At 32.4% G+C, this 17156-nt stretch overlaps 1 protein-coding gene across 3 annotated transcripts in view; it reads left to right on the top strand.

Moving 5' to 3' along the window:
* LOC140436163 (uncharacterized) overlaps positions 1–17156 on the top strand; it is a 297575-nt gene that overhangs the window by 73705 nt on the left and 206714 nt on the right. The window lies entirely within an intron of this gene.

Genomic DNA, 17156 nt, shown 5'->3' with positions numbered 1-17156 from the left:
ATATATATATATATATATATATATATATATACATATAATATAACAAGCGAGTCTTCTACAGCTGGCGCCGCTTCTCGCATCCTAATTTCCAGCGTTTTCTGTCGAAGCAATCTTCAGAGTGTTGTTAAATCTCTGGCGGTCATTGCATCGTCGACATCGTCTCTCCAGGATCGTCTTGGTCTACCTCGTTTTCTTCTAGTTGGCGGAGTCCATTCTTCTATTTTTTTTGGCCATCTATTTTCAGGCATTCTCTGAAGGTGTCCATACCAGTTAAGTCTTTTGGCTTCGATTGTGTCTATTATGTCTAGATCGATTTCCATTTCTCTCCGAATATCTTCGTTTCTCACCCTATCAAGTTTAGTGAGCTGGCAACATCGTCTCCAGTAGTTCATTTCCATGGCCTTAATTTTTGATTTGTTTCTTTGGTTTATTTCCCGGAGTTCGGCGCCGTACAGCCCAATACTTTCTATTATTGTTTTATAGATTCTTCTTTTATTTTCTTTTGTTATTTTTTTATTCCATAATAGTCCGTGTAGCTGTCTGGTGGCTGATCTTGCTTGGCCAATCCTGGAGTGTATTTCTTCGCTACCTCCTGCTTTTGATGTTATTTGGACTCCCAAGTATTTGAAATTGTATGTTGGTTTTATAGTTCCCATTTCGATTTGTAGGCTTTCTGGCTTTGGAGGAATTCTGGGAATTACTGGCGTATGTCTTCACCTTATTCTATAATGGACACGACTTACCACCGGAGTGGACAAAAGCACATATTAGCAACATCTACAAAAAAGGAGATAGAAAGAATTGTTCAAACTACAGGGGGCTAAGTGTCATAAATTCACTCTCAAGACTGTATGGAAAAATAATAAAAAACAAAATTGAAAAAGAGATGACAGATGTTGAAGAACAGAATGGCTTTCGTGCAGGCAGATCCTGTATGGACAGTATATTCTCTCTAAAGCAAGTTATCGAGAAAAGATTAGCCCACAACCTTTCAACTCATATAGTCTTTATAGATCTGACAAAGGCATACGATAGTGTACCACTTTCAATGCTTTGGGTAGCAATGGAAAAACAAGGAATAAGCAAAAAAAATATACAAGCAGTACAACAGCTCTACAAAAATATGACGGCAAACATTAAAACTGGAAATAGATTAACTAGAGAAATTCCCATTAGTAAGGGTCTAAAGCAAGGCTGCTGCATAGCACCTACACTCTTCAAAATATATCTAAATGAGGCACTCTCAGTATGGAGAAGAAAGTGATGCAATATAGGCATCCCAATCGGAGATGATAGATTGTACACAATACACTTCGCTGACGACCAAGCCAGTCTAGCTGAAGATGAGAGTGATGTAGGCTACATGCTTAGAAAACTGGAAGACGAGTATACCAAATGGGGCCTCACAATTAATATACAAAAAACTGAGTACTTAGTTGTAGGAGAAAAACCAGAAAGCATATATATATATATATATATATATATATATATATATATATATATATATTGTTGATTATTTCCTGACCGTGAATATTTAAATAGAAACTACTAATCCCATCTGGTTTCGAAATACACTCATCTTACAAAATATTTGATTTCAAATTCAACACGTGGTTTGATGGTTCCCAACACAACATTGTAAAATCGTTCAGACTAGTAGTATTAATTAAATGGATCTTTGTTATTCCTAATCATATGCAAATCTACATTTTCAAATAGAAATATTATATTTTAACTATAAACTGCTATAAATTTGAAATGTTAAAGTGTTACAGAAATTATTATACAAACTCACCATTGTTCTTGTCGGTGTGATGATATATCTGTTCATGGTACAGGAAAATTGAAATAGGAATAAATTTGCTTTACATCGGTTTAAATAGAGAACCGTTTACCTGTTGGTATAACCAATTTCCGGTCACAACTGTCAGATATTAGAGTTACCAACTACTTATTGAATGCTTAATAATTCAGTCAATTCCTTGAAGTAATCAATTTTTTTATCATCAACAAGTTATCTACTTATTACTTTAGTCCCATATTAACATATCAGAACTGGAATAAGCATATGACTCAATACCTAGAGTCAAACTATGGGAAGCAATGAATGATCTCGGAATCCGACAAACACTAATAAAAGCAGTTAAAGCACTATACAAAGAAAACAAAGTAGCTATTAAATGTGGAAATAAAGCCTACAATCCATTTAAGACGAAAAAAGGACTTCTACAAGGCTGTGCTACGTCCCCTACTCTGTTTAAAATATTCTTGGAAAAGACACTCAAACCATGGAGGAGAAAGTGCGAAGGAATGGGCATACCAGTAAGAGACGAATACCTATACACCTTAAGTTTTGCCGACGATCAAGTAGTCATCGCACAAGATGAAGAAGATCTCAGCTTTATGCTCAGAAAACTAGAAGAAGAATATAAAAACAACGGAATGAAAATAAACTTAGAGAAAACCGAATACCTAACAACAGAAAACAAGGATATGAGAAACCTAGAGATAGACGAGGGAAGACAAATAAATGGAACAGATAAATTCAAGTATTTAGGAACCATAATATCGAACCAGGGAACAACAGAAGAAGATATAAACAACAGACTGAGACAAACAAGAAACTGTATAAGACAACTAAACTCAGTGTTGTGGGATAAGAACATTACGATAAAGACAAAAAAGAGAATATATAACACCCTGACAAGAAGTATCCTGACATATGGGTCCGAAAACTGGACAATAAACAAGAGAAATAGAGGTAGAATAAGAGCAGTAGAAATGGAGTTCCTGAGGAGAAGCTGTAGACTTACAAAAAGAGACAGAATTGAAAACGCAGAGATTAAGCGGAGAATGGGAGTGCAATCAGACATAATCGACTATATAGAGGAGAAGAGACTATCCTGGTACGGCCACGTCAGAAGAGCGGACAGAGGACGCTGGATAAACAAAATCACAGAATGGAGCCCGATTGGAAGAAGAAAAAGAGGAAGACCCCGAAGGTCATTCAGAGATGAAATCGACGAGGCTATGGAGAAAAGAACCCTGCGAGATGGAGACTGGAATGACAGAGAAAATTGGAGAAAACGGTTGAGCGAAGGAAGACAGTGAAAACTGTGGAAATCCTTAGTAGTAGTAGTAACTGGAATAAAATATTTAAAAATATTTATACACACCATGACAGATAACTCACACCGACAATAATTTCATAGAAAGTTTGTAACTTTGTTATCATTTTGATTACAAATGTACATATTTAATTTAATTTAATTACGAAATAATCACTTAAGTTTATTCTGTAATTTTGACTAAACTGAGTTAGTTATCATAGCAGATGTATTTCAATTATTCATATTGTTACAATGGAATTTAATTATTTAAAGATTGTTAAAGTATGCCAATATTATACACATCAACTAACTTTGATATCTAAAATTAAAAAATTTTAGAGACATTCATTAATATCAGCTTATTTCATAAAACTGGATAACTTAACTTACAGTATTTAGAAATAGAAGAAGAACTGTCACACTTTAACCTACATTTGTCAAATTTACCTCTAAAATCTAACAGATAACATAAAAACTCATTATCTCCAAGTAAGAGATGTAGTACATTCAAGTCCCCCCCCCAAAATAATGAGTTTATTATTTCAGCATTTATTTAAGTTTGTATCGAGACCTAAAGGATGCTTTGCATATTGTAGAAAGCGAAACCGGTCGTCTGGATAGTTAAATTGATTGATTGTGAGTAAGTCTAATTTCTTATTTCTTTTACCTTTAGAAACTTTTTTATTTCCTGGGTTTGTCGGTCTGATGTAAATAAAATTATTTAAATTTTGCTTAAACGTTTCGGCAAATTTGCCTTTTTCAATAAGCACTTTATTAAACTTTAAACATTATATTTTACATTTAAATTTCATGTTTACACCTGTAAACATGAAATGTTGCATGTGTAAACATGAAATTTAAATGTAAAATGCAAATTTTATAATTAAAATTGATTCGTAGAATCTTTATTAGCTTCAGTTCCAAATGTTATGAACCTTGGACTGTTGGAAGTTGAATCAATCTTCACCTGAGACTGGCTATCCAGCCACAACGTCGACTTTTTTAGTATATGATATTTTGGATTGACCTCACTTGGTTGTTTATTGTCTCTTTTAACCAATCACTGGGGGAAAAATGGTGATCTTAACCACATTTTTTTTCATTCTTTGGTTTTTACTGACAAGTTTCTCACCCAAATTTATCATATTCTTTAAATTTACCGCTTTATTGCACTAGCGGTTGGTAATTCACCTTGCTGTTCTGTCATATTTTGACCTCAAAGCCACTGTCTTTTCTCGTTGTTTGGCGTGGGTTCTACTTGTTGCTTCCATTTAACCGGCAGCAGATAAGAAGCTAAGAGTGGTAAGTAACCTGAATATATTTTTAAATATTACTATATTTCTACTATTAGTTAACTATTAGTTAAATTAAATTTAACTAATAATATACTGTTGGAAGTGCATCTTATGATCTTGTTAGTTCTCTGCCAATTAATGTTTTTTACTTAAGCTTTTTTACATATTTTTTATATACATGTATAATTACCACATGATCTTTTGCTGTGCTAAGGTTGAGTTAATTTGTAAACTGTATTTAGTTTCAATTAATTGTGTATACAACATAATCTTATAATGTTCATTGTGGTAAGCTTCTTTACATATTTAATATCATTGACTGCTACATGTCTTTTTGAAGTAACACACTTATAATAACTTTTCTATGGATGTTTGGTTTTTCATATTGTTCTTTTTAGATGAACTGATGATGCTTTCTGATTAGAAAACGAAACGTCTTCAATAAATAGATGAAGTAGCCACCTTCTTTGTCTTTTTTCTCTCCACCTTTTGACCGAAAAACCCACCACTCTTCGAGTGATCCTTAAATATATATATATATATATATATATATATATATATATATATATATATATATATATATAAATATATATATATATATATATATATATATCTACGGCATAAAGTGGACTCCGCCCATGTTAAAATTCAGGTTTAATTGAGCTCCGTGGTCAAGTGGATACCGATATACGGAGCTCACTTGACCATTCCATAATATTGGTTCTGTCGATTCATCAACATGTAGAGTTTAATAATTTATAAAAATTTTTTGGAGCCCGTAAATACCCCTGTATCATAAATGTATATCGTTTAGTTCACGAGTATATATTATAGGGGTCGTTCAGATCTTTTTCATTGTATATTTGAACCATACGTTTATCGGTTTAAGTAAGCTCTGAGAGTTTGGCAACTGTGCGATTATACCGTATATTTTCAACATATACCCTGAACGGTTTATATGGGCTCCTTATTTTTATCTACTATTTGTAGACAGTGTAATGTCATATGCATTACACTGTGTAACAGAGGATATCTTATTACCTGGTATAACTACGTACTAAAAGGTAACTGGTTCTTTAAAAAACAGGTATATAGATACAAAAGGATTTCGGCTTATTATTTAATGGAATGTTCGCTTGCATAGAAAATTTTATTTTTTCTGCATTTTTAGAAATATTGTTTTTTTATTTAATATAATTTATTAGTTCAATGCCGAATTCGATGTTTTTTTTATTACAGAAATTTCGTAATGTATTTTGTTTACGTGAGTATGTCTTTGTACGTTTTATGTAAGCACCCGATTAATAAAAACTACTTTTATTTCATCTACTCTTCTGCGATATCTTGTATAAAGCTTTTTTATTATTTTAGTTCTGGTCTTATTTGTATACTCGATATCTCGTATACTATATCTCGATAGGAGGTTATCTCAAAATAAATATGGTTAAGTGCTGCAATAGATATTTTTGTGTTAAAATGGGTAGTAGTGTTGTGCACAAAACGAAAGAATGGTTAATTTGTCTATCAAGGTATATTCGGCAGCAGAAGCATATAGTGCAAGCGTCTATGTTTTAAAGGCGGAAGGACGTACGCCTCATTTTTAGCTGACAAGCTTGCGAAGAATATTATTTCTGGTCCTCAATTTACCTTTTAGTTTTAAACAATGATCTGTGACTGATCCCGTGGGATACAAACTATTTTCAAGAAATTTATAGGAAGTCTACAGTTCAACAATTTTATGACATTATTGGATGTTCAGTTTATGAAAGCGTCTATGTTAGGGAAATTGAGGAGCGCACATGAGTTTTTCAGGGGTTTTGGCTGAAAATTGATTCATAGTTTATTTTTATTGTGCAATAATAGGTGTATCGTCTTTATAATATTAGTCCTATTATCTACTGGTATAAGTTGATCGTTTGGGTAAATGTTATACAGTGTAGGTGCTTTTATGCTACCCCAAGCGAGACCGTTCTTCATCTGCTATTCTTAACATTGAGTGATACAAAAAATATTCTCTTGTGTAGGCATACGCAAATAATATAAGTGAGTTTGTTATCTAAGGGAATATCATATAGTTTTTCGAGAAATATTTGGTAATTTAAGGTGTCGTAAGCGGCATTTAGATTGAAAAATACCACCCCTGATACCCGATATTTTTCGTACCCGTCTTTGATGTGTTGGGTAAGATTTAGCATTTGTAATGTACATGATCTTCCCTATCTATAGCCACTTTTGTCTTTTAATTTGAGCTTTTCTTAAAATATCGGTGAAATCATATTAACGATCTTGTGCAAAAGTATTTTAAATAGCTGATAAAATAAAGATATTGGCCGATAGTTTTTGTGTTCGTTGGAGTTTTTGCCAGGTTTAAGCGAAGTAACAACTTTGGCTTGTCTCTAGATTTTGGGTGTTTCCATAATTTGAATACAGTTGTTCATCATCCGGATAAGCCATTGTGGTGTTTTTGGTCTAGATTTCGTAATAAGCTTTGTGCTCAGATCCTCAATGTCGGTAGTTGTATTATTTTTCATTAAATATGTAAATGGTGGATCCAAGCTGAACATCGTTGAAAGGTTCTCTGAAAGCTGACTGGTGTTGTCCTTTCTTACTTTGAGTTATTCTTTGCTTTTTTTCCGACAGAGATAGCATGTCTATAATTATAATGTGGTTTTCAGCGATAAGCTTTATACCAAATACCCTACGTTAGGCCCTATATGTGTTTCCTGCACTATAAATAAGTCAGATTCGTGTTTAGCGCATATGTCTGATAAGTTTAAGTAAAGCAAAGTTTCTTGATCTCTAGATATACCCTTAACAGTTATAAACATATGTTATTAGAATAGTTGGTCCTAAAAAGGACCAATTTAACAAAATCATATTAAAGGGGTGACTGAAGAATTAGCCGATTAATTATTTAATCATTACCCTGGGTATGCCCGATTGTGGTGATCTTCTTAGTACTTAAATTTTCGTAAAGGCTCGTTCTTTGAACCCCATAAGTAATGCCTAATATTTTACTTTTTATTGAAAATTTAAATTTTACATGCCGTGTATTACTTTTTGACGATATTTCAAATCAGATTTGTATAGTAATAATTTAAGGTATTAAAGAGCCTGTTTGTGGTAAATAAATAGGTTTGTGATATCGTTCGTAACTCATATATAGATAATAAAAAAATAAACAGTTAAAATAGGTGTAAAAAATTTCAACTTCATACATCGGCGCCATTGTTCAGGTGATGAATTTATCACAGATATCAAAGGTTACATTTTAATTCAAGGTTCTATTTGCGTATTTTCAATATTATAAGAGTAGGAAAAGACATGTTTATGCTTTTATTTTTTTTTTTAAATCTATTCTATTTTCTTTCTAGAGTTCCGTCTTTTTTGAACGACCTGTGGTCTTTTTTCAATTGGACACTTGTCTAAGGCTATGACAAATACTCTGTCCTCTGCTATTCTACATTAATATGACTGATTCATTTTCTCTTTCTTGCAGCTATTTTATTGTTTATCCTGTCAATCCTGTGTATCTTTTTCTTCTTCTTCTTCTTCTTTTTATATAGACATGACTCTGTCTGTTTTTCAATGTGTCTCCAGTAAGTTGCCGTTCCATGGTTTTCGTGGTCTTCTTACTGATCGTCTTCCTGTTGGGTAACCGTCTCTTGCCATGTCTACTACTCCATTTGTTGTCATTCGGCTTATATGATCGTTCCATTCTACTCTTCTATTTCTTAACCAGTTCTTGATGTTCTTCACCTTGTATCTACATCTTATATCTGTACTTCTAGCTCTGTCCCATAGTGTCTTACCATCAATTTTTCTAAGTGTTTTTATCTCTGTTGTTTCTAACATCCTTTTTGTTCTCTCTGTGTCAGGTATTGTTTCTGCTGCGTATGTCATTATTGGTCTGATAACTGTTTTGTAAATTCTGCCTTTGGTTTCTTTCCCGATATTTTTATTTCTTCATATTGTTTCATTTAGGCAGCCTGCGGCTCTGTTTGCTCTATTCAGTGGATCTTCCACTTAAGTTTCGACCTTTCCGTAGCTAGATAATATGATACCTAGATATTAAAACTCCATCACTTGTTCTATTATCTGACCTTAAAACTCCAATTAACATATTAGTAAACTTGCTGTTGTAACCATGCATTTTGTCTCTTTTGAGGAAATTAACATGTTAAATTTTCTGGCGGTTATATGAAATCGGTGTAGCATACGTTGTAAATCATCTTCACTTTGAAAGAATAGTATTGCGTGGTCTGCATAGCAGATTATTTTAATTTGTTTTTCTCCCATTTGGTATCCTCTTTTATTTCTTACTTTTTTAATATTTCATCCATAATCCGGTTGAACAATAGAGGACTCATTAAATCTCCCTGTCTTATCCCATTACCAGCTTCAATAGGGTCGGTTAGTTCTTCTTCTACTTTTACTTTTATTGTGTTGTTTTGGTATATATATTCGATTGTTTTGATTATTCAATGAAATTGACATTAATTTGATAGTTTTCATTTTATTAGTACTGATGGTATATAACTAGCATCTATTGGTACTATATATCAATTTGAACATGTGGAAGTAAGAGAACTCTCTTGTTAGTAATTTCGGTGTAAATTATGATGAAACCAGAAATAACCCATAATATTATCCCACACCTCAAAGGTCTGCCTCGCGGTATCTGGGAGACGCAATAATTCGCTTTTGATAGATAAAAACAAAAACCCACTAAGACGAACACAACATAAATCAAAAAAATCCGTCAACCTGTCAATAGGGACATACAATATTAGATCAATGTCTACGGATGAAAAAGTACATGAATTGGAAGAAGAATTAACAAACATAAAATGAGATATCATAGGCCTATCAGAAACTCGACGAAAAGAAGAAACCCGAATACAGCCTATGTCATACTTAAAATAAGAAGAACATCAATTAAAATTATCCAGGTATATGCCCCCATGACAGCTTATGATGACGAAGATATCGAACTATTTTATGAAGATATATCAAAGGCTATGGAAGAACATAAAAATCGTCTTATACTAGTAATTAGAGATTTCAATGTCAAACTGGGTAGAAAACTAAACAAGGAAGAAACTAAAATAGGAGATTTCGGGTATGGTCAGAGAAATGATAGAGGTGCTACTTTGATGAACTACCTAGAAGAAAAGCATCTATACGCAATGAACTCCTTTTACAAAAAGAAGCCCCAACGAAAGTGGACATGGATCAGCCCTAATGGATCCACAAAAAATGAGATCGACTACATACTGTCCACGGAACGATATATCATTAAAGATGTAACAGTTCTTAACAGATTCACAACAGGTAGCGATCACTGGTTGGTCAGAGCAAAAATTAGTATTGACGGTAACTATGAAATGAAAAGAAAAATAATTAAAAACTGGGATCTAGTAGATAGAAACAAACTAGGGCAATATAAAGAGATATACAAAGACCTATTAAAAGAACAACTTACTTAAAAATTAGACAGTGATGACAAAGATATAGATGAAATAGACAACATACTTACAGCAACGATGATTACTTCAGGAAAAGAAATAGCAAAAAAGGATCTAAAAAAGAACAACTATATATCAACAGAAACAAAGAAGCTTATGGATAAAAGAAGGATGCTATAGAATATGTAGAAATCAATAAAACAATAAGCAGAATGATAAGAGAAAATAAGAGAAAAGAACAAGAAATAAAAATAGAAAAGGTAATACAAAACAACAAAAATATGAAATGCTTAAGACCGAAATTAGGTAAGTGTGAAATAAACAAAATAAAAGATGAAAACGGACTAGAAACAAACATTAAAGATGACATTATAAATATTATCCACCATTTCTACTCAGAACTATACAAAACAAAAAAGGAACCACCAGAAACAATTAAAAACCAACTTAAGGCTAAAGTAAAAAATGTCAACTCAGAGCTATAGCCAGAAATAAGCAAATCAGAAATAAAGAAGGCATTGAAAGAAATGAAAAACAACAAATCGCCTGGAAAAGATGGAATAACTGCAGATATGCTGAAATATGGTGGAAAAGTGGTAATTAACACTCTACATTCCCTTTTTAACAAGATATTAAAAGAAAAAAGAATCCCAAACAACTGGAAGGAATCCGTAACCATTATCCTACACAAGAAAGGGGATAAAGCAGACATAAAAAACTACCGTCTCATAACACTCCTCAATGTAATGTATAAACTCCCAACAAAAATTTTAACCAATAGATTGACGACAAAATTCGATGGATACCCAACAAGCTGGTTTTAGAAAGGGATTCAGCAAAAGTGACCATTTACTAAGTATGAAAATACTTATAGAACGAGCAAATGAATACCATATTCCTCTATATATAGCGTTCATAGATTTCGAAAAGGCTTTCGACAGTGTCGAACATTGGGCAGTGAAAAGTTCTTTGATTAACAGCAGAATTGACCACAGATATACGGAACTAATAGCCAATATATATAAGAAAGCCAAAACAACAATTAAAGGATATGAATAAACAAAATCAATACAAATAAATAGAGGCGTGAGACACAATATCACCGAAACTTTTCAATCAGGCTCTGGAAGATATTTTTAAAAGATTAGAATGGGAAGAAAAAGGTATAAAAATTTGTGGACAACGCTTGAACCATCTAATATACGCTGATGACATCGCATTGATAACAGATAAACGAGAAGAATTATTTGAAATGATGAAAGAACTGGACGTAGAAGCTGGAAAGATAGGCCTTATTATGAATTACAGCAAGACCAAAATTATAACAAATACAGATGAAAACATCACAATGAGGATCGGACAAGATGAAGTAGAACAAGTTCAGAATTATATATATCTGGGTCAAACTATAAAACGTAACAAAGAAAACCAAACAGCAGAGATAAAAAGACGAGTTAGACTGGCATGGGCGGCATTTGGCAAACTAAGCTACATTCTTAAAAACAAAAGATATCCACAGCATCTTAAGACTAAAGTATACAATCAATGCGTACTCCCTGTTCTAACTTATGGTTCTCAAACGGGGACATTTACAAAAGCAAACATGGACATAACCATAAAAACCCGAAGAGCAATGGAAAGACAAATGTTGCACATAAGACTAATGGATAAAAAGAGAAACGAGTGGATAAGAGAGAAAACAAAAGTGAGGGATGTTAGACAAGAAGTTGCAAAATTGAAATGGAGATTTGCCGGGCACAATATAAGACAAAAAGAAGACCGATGGAACAAAATTCTTATAAGTTGGAGACCGTGGGAATATAAACGAAGCAGAGGAAGGCCCCAAATGAGATGGGCAGATGATATCAAGAAGCACGTGGGCTCTAGGTGGATGACTATACCGACAGACAGAGAAGAATGGAAAAGGATTGGGAAGGCCTATGTCCAAAGATGGACCGAAAAAGGCTAATTAGATAGGGACAGATTCTCCCCGTGTGATCTTAGTATTTCCGTTGATTGAATAGTATAGGGTATCCAATATTTTAATTAACGGTATGTCAGAGTTTTATTAATTTTTATATATATTTGCAAAATGAAGAAGAAAGTTCAGTACAGGCAGTTAAACAGCTGATCTGTCAATTTAGAAGTAAGAGCAAGTACCAACTTGCTGAAAAGCATACCATACACAAAAAGGATAATAAAATGTACTGCACAAACTATAGCGATATAAGCTATATATAAGCTATATATCTATTAATTATTAGGATATACAATATTTTTTCTAATACACCTGGAACGATTGAGTGAATAATCAATTATTGACTATTAGGCAGTTAATTAGAAATGTTGGGAATACAAAAAAAAACATTAAACTAGTTATTTATAGATTTTAAACAAACACTGATATAATCATAAGAATAAAACTATGAAATACCATGGCAGAACTTACTGTCGACTTATTTTCAAATGTACATATTGCAAAGAGCTTTAAAAAATGTGAACGAATTATTAACAGCTGTTTTGAAAACTAAATATTATGAGACGAATTGGGGATATTATATTACACAAACTAAACCGCTTGCCTACAAAAATATTAGGAAAATATGATACGACGCGAAAGACTAATGACTTTACAGCTAATTGCCACATAAGTATCAATGTAACTATAGCTCGCAAAATGGGTTCAATTACATTGCAATTTTTAAATTTTTCGTGATAAAATTAAGTGATTGATTGTTGTTTTGAAAAGGTAAGCTGTTTTTTATTTTTGTATTCCTATCATCTGATATTGTAATATCAACAACATTTTTCATAATATATTCTGAAATGCGCTTTCTCTTACTGATAACAAACAAAAGTTTTATAAACTTCTCGTTAATATAATTATGAAGGAATTTAGATTTTTATCTTGTTCTTACTATAGTTCTAAAGCACAAATGTAGTCATAGTCTACCGTATATTTTTCATAGTGGTCATAGTTTTTAATTGTAGTATAGCTTATGTGTTTATAATAACTAGCGCATAGAAAATAATAAAAAATTTTACCCTGTGCTTTATGTTTATTATCCTTTATTGTATTGGAACATCTAGAAGTATAGCAATACATTTTAATTGTTGAACAAAAGAGAAAATAAAAACACTTTTTGTGGTGTGCCACTTAACCATACACAAAATTGTACACAAATAGTCAAATGGTAGTAAAAGTTTCCGATATAGGCCGCCAGACGGCAGAGGCACCGCCGCGCTCTATGTCTATACTATGAGATGTTTTTCATACAGTTTTCGGATCAGATTTTTTCAAAACATCAAATTACATCTTCTTTTTGCCTTTCTTTATTTAGGCTAACCGCTACTGTTTTTTTCTTCAGCGTTTCTTCTTAATCTACATTAATGTTTATATTTACAATTCTTTCTGGAACGAGCTATAATTTTTCTCAAATAACCATTTTGTGTGGTTTAGTCGCCTTAAGGTTTAGCATGCTTTATCAGATGCTCTTTAAAGTCCCTTTTAATATTAATATCGTTTGAGAAATTTTTCCCAGATACTTATATTTCGTTTTGATTTTCAATCTTCTTTTAATGTTAGTTTAAATGGTCCAGTAGTGTGTTCGTACAGTTCAGTTATAAGCAAAATTAGGTGTTGTTGTACACCTAATTCTTTTAGTATCAGTCATAAGTGTATCCATTTGACTCTGTCGAACGCTTTACGATAATCTATAAAACAAATCCATAGTGGGATATTGAATTCCCTAGACTTTTATATTTTTTTTTTTGGCTATTAGAATAATAGCTTTAAAATTAAATGTTTAGTGAAAATCTCTACGCGACTTTAATGCATTAAATATTTTAATTAAAAATCGACATATCTATTAAAATTAGGCAGTAAAAAAGTATGTTATTAAAGATAGATTTATAAATTATTGTAGTTTAAATTCAACTACGCTATAAAACAAACATTGCATGTCTTAAACTGCAGGAATCCAAAAATTACAAAGATCTTCCTGTTGTTTGAGTTTTCTTTAATTATATTAATAGGAAAACAAGCATTATAGTCCTACCGAAGGGGCTTCTACTTTCATAAACTGTTACACGATTACTCTATCCGATGTACGTACATTTATGAACTAAATGTTTTAGTGACAATGCCTTTTAATAAAAAATACTAATTAATAAAAATGGAAACTTAACTTTTCCACGTTTATAATAGACACTTTCTTATGTTTAAAAATATATAAAACAAGTAATATAAATTACCACCTTGTTTATTAAAACTAAAAAGTAAAATAAAGGTATATGTCGGTTAAAAATTTATATTTAACTACATAAATTAGCCAAATAGTCCTCAAATTCCTCCATGATTAAATTAATGGATATTTAAATAAATTTCCAGTTCCAGAATGTACCTGCTGTAAAATTTGAAAATCTACTACTAATACAATTATTGGCAACATCGCAGGAGTTTAGAAGTATATGCAATATCGTAAATACGGATCCCACAAATGGTTTATCCTTTTGTGGAGTCCACTTAATCCTACGTGTTGGTCGGAGTCTACATAAAGCGCTACTCAGATAATAAAATACACGGTGTATATTCTACTGGAGTTAGTATAATACCGTTTTAGAACGGAGCTTACATTAACCGCTAGATGTATATATATATATATATATATATATATATATATATATATATATTTAAATAAACTTTTTCAGCCCAAAAGAAAAACAACTTTTACCTTAAGAACGTTGGTGTCACTCTAAATATGCTTCCTTGTCACATATTTGTCGAGTTGTATAAGAAACTTTATACTCGTGAAGTAAAAAACAAGATAGCAATACGACGCAAAAGGAATATTTTATAAGACTAGTATAACACAAATTTAAAAGATTGGAACTACACTATGTTAATTAACTTAAGAATAAATTGTAAATAATTATATACGAACATACAAATTCTTTACTTCAGAGTTTACTACATTTGTTAGATTTTTGATTAAAAGCGTCATCATAGATGTAAATTTTGGTTCGGTGAGTGGACCAAATGGAAAATAGTCCTATCGACTTACTTATTGTACAAAGAGATTTAAGTGTGCTGGAATATAACTTCAACTATAAGTTTAAAACGCTTAGACATAATATATATTTATATTTATACTGGCTGACCCTGCAAACTTCGTACCGCCTTATATTAATTAATAAATGAAGGTAGAAGGGCTCTCGGTAGAAAACCATGAATGTCACAAATTAAACTAAAATTGAGTTAAGTACGCCATCTAGTAAGTTTTGTTAATATCTACGTTTGGACATTTCAAATAAGGAAGAAAACAGTGCGTGTCACGAGTTATTACAGTTTTTAAATACCCTATATCGGTAGAAAACTGTGGATGTCCGCTCGTAAACGGCTGAAACACTGAATGCCTACTCAGCAGCGTCAGAAAATGTTATTGGCATCCTTGTCTTGCAAACGGTCGTGTCAGTATAGTAAATACATCGTTATAACCACGTGCTTGTGCAGTTCTGTTTGGTTAGTTAATTTATTTAAAACAATTATGGCAGATAGTGGAAACATGTCCACTAACAAGAGAGTGAAAATGGGCAGGTTATACTAAGTCATGAAAAAAATGAAGCTTCAGTCACATGAGTTTGGTGAATTCGCAAAACCGCTTGAAGTGTTGTCACACAGTAAATGAAATGAATAGACAAATAATTTTAAATCATTTTAATTCAGTGATATCTCAAAATGAACAAAATGCGTATTTGTGTTCCCTTATACCATCAGTAAACGTACAGAGAGGGAGATCTGGGGCCAAAAATGTACATGGTGCAATATATCATGATGCAGCCTATATGTACAGAGTCAGATTTCAGCCAAGGTCAACTGCTAATGCTGAGGATGAGCAAAAACATTACGTACAAGTACAAGTTTTTTCGTGCTGTTCATGGTATTACAGAAGCAAAACGTCAACATCTACACAACTGAAGAGTTAAAGCAGTCTGGCACGGCTCCTAAAGATAAAAGGGGCGGAATAAATTATAAAAAACTGAAGCTGAGTAGTATTAATAGTGTTTACGAGCATATCCAGTCATTTAAATCAAGAAGTAGTCACTATAGATGACATGATAATAAAGGTTAAAACCTACTTGCCCGAAACTTTAAATATAATAAAAATGTTTTCTCTGTTTAAAGAAAAATATCCGGAAGTTAAAATTTCTTATCAAAGTTAAATAGAAATTTTTAGACAAAATATATCATTAGTTTCGGTTATCCGCGATCGGATACCTGCAGTCAATGTGACGAAATTACTGCAAAGTGAAGGCAGCTGAAACAGACCAAAAAAGTGGACGTACTGAAATAACCAAATTAAAAGTACTTAGAGAGCTCTATCTTTCGTAGGGCTCAAGCGTTTTATGACAGAAAAAGGAAAGCAAAAGAAGGGCACGAATAGAAAAGAATTATGAAGCTATAGCTATGGAATTCCAAAAAATGTTTCTAAACCTAAAAAGGGATCAGATGAAGTGTGTTCGTTTCTTTTTCATTTTATTATGCATCATTTGTCTCCAATTGTTCAACATTTACACATTTTCTGTGACGGAGCAGGTGGACAGAACAAAAACTATACATTGGTAAGGTTTATTCATTACATGGTATCGGTAGTTAAACATCTTCAATCCATTACAATAACCTATCCCGTTAGAGGCCATTCGTACCTTGAGTGCGATAAAAATATGGGCCTTACTAATCTTAAAAAAAGATTGGAAATGCCTGCTGATTGGGAGGAAAATATTATAGCTTCCCGCACAAAGCCTGCCCCATTTAATGTAATTTCAGTATCTCAGTGTTTCATCAAGGATGGACTGAATTTTTTAACGATAAATATGTCAAAAACGCTCCTTTTGCTATGCAAAAAATTAAAGAGGTGATGTGTGTTAATACTCATGTTTACACTGTATTTCACCGAGATTCATATAATGGTAGCAAACTTGAGGACCCCATCCGTTCTTCCGTTCAAGCTAAAAAGTCGTATAAATTGTCACCTTCCGAATTTGAACACCCATGTAATCACACTTCAACTTTATTGCTATTAACGGAGACAAGTTCAAAGACATAATGTTTTTGTCAAAGTTTTACAAATCCGAAACAAGCAAAAGAAATGTACATGCGTATACCTCATGAAATAAAGATAAAAAAAACAACAAAAGAACTGTCAATAATTCATAAATCTTGAGGAATTGCAGCCTGTTACAATGAAGATACGTTTGGACAGAAAAGAAACGAACCTGGACTT

Source organism: Diabrotica undecimpunctata, chromosome 3 (assembly GCF_040954645.1).
Source record: "Diabrotica undecimpunctata isolate CICGRU chromosome 3, icDiaUnde3, whole genome shotgun sequence".
Classification (NCBI taxonomy): Eukaryota; Metazoa; Arthropoda; class Insecta; order Coleoptera; family Chrysomelidae; genus Diabrotica; species Diabrotica undecimpunctata.
The sequence above is the reverse complement of the archived record's forward strand: the minus strand, read 5'-3'. Positions and strand labels throughout refer to the sequence as shown.